Source organism: Abrus precatorius, unplaced genomic scaffold (assembly GCF_003935025.1).
Source record: "Abrus precatorius isolate BTA unplaced genomic scaffold, Abrus_2018 Scaffold0, whole genome shotgun sequence".
Taxonomy (NCBI): domain Eukaryota; kingdom Viridiplantae; phylum Streptophyta; class Magnoliopsida; order Fabales; family Fabaceae; genus Abrus; species Abrus precatorius.
This window is the reverse complement of record NW_020874290.1, coordinates 1,356,711-1,357,819: the sequence shown is the minus strand read 5'-3', so window position 1 is coordinate 1,357,819 and position 1,109 is coordinate 1,356,711. Positions and strand designations below refer to the sequence as shown.

At 27.1% G+C, this 1,109-nt stretch overlaps 1 non-coding gene across 1 annotated transcript; it reads right to left on the bottom strand.

Annotated features, from left to right (window-relative positions):
- Positions 1–220: 220 nt before the first annotated feature.
- TRNAR-UCU lies at positions 221–292 on the bottom strand. Its single transcript has one exon. It is a non-coding gene; the product is annotated as a tRNA-Arg (tRNA).
- Between the last annotated feature and the right edge of the window lie 817 nt (positions 293–1,109).

Below are 1,109 nucleotides of genomic sequence, written 5' to 3'. Positions count from 1 at the left end.
TATTATATTAATTCGAATATAAAATAAATAATAAAATAATAAGAAATTCATGATTATTAAAGATTTATATATAGAAAGGGATAAAGCATAAATTGTATATATATATAAGATAAGTTATTCTTCTAAAGAAAGTTTTAGTGGCTCTTGCTCAGTTCAAATCATTCAAGATATTCTATTTTTAGAAATACGGAAATAAAAGGAAATATATAGGCAAATTATTTGCGTCCAATAGGATTTGAACCTATACCTAAGGTTTAGAAGACCTCTGTCCTATCCATTAGACAATGGACGCTTCTCTTTTTTTCTTTAACCTTTTTTTAAACCTTAGTTTAAAAAAGGTTAAAGAAAAAAAGAATTCTATCTATCTATCTATAGATAGATATAGATAGATAGAATAAAAAAAAAATAGAATAATAAATAAATAATCAAATTCAATTGAATATAAATAACGAAAACTAAGTTAAAAAAGAAAAATGAATAATTAACAAATTCACTAAGAAATTTAGATTCATTCTAGAATAGAAAAAAGATAGATTCGAATAGAATAAATAGAGAGATAGGATATAAGCGGGTAGCGGGAATCGAACCCGCATCGTTAGCTTGGAAGGCTAGGGGTTATAGTCGACGTTGATTCATCATTATGATTTAACGTCTCTAATTCAAAGCCGAACGTGAAACTTTTGTTTCATTCGGCTCCTTTATGGAAGAAATTAAGAGATGGAAGACATGAAAAAAAAAATTGACCCATAACATCTATGTCAGCCTTTTTGTTTTGTAGAAATACATTTGAAACACCTTGCTTTTTAGATGATCCCTATAGAATAGGAGTATTATAACAATCTGTGTGTGTGTTTTTTCTAGTTATTTCGTTCTCTATTTCTATTTGAGAGAATCTTTAGGAAAAGAATAAAATTTCCGTCGAGCTAAAAAAATATGTTGATGTCTCTAGTAAACTAAAAAAATCGTTTAACAGCTATTTTGTTTCAATCTCTACAATACAAAAAAAATGAAAGATTTAGTTACGATTAGAAATAAGCTTTCTATATCTTTCTCCATGGATCCTTTACGCATACTCAAAAAATTCGGATTATTGATCCAATTCCAAAAAC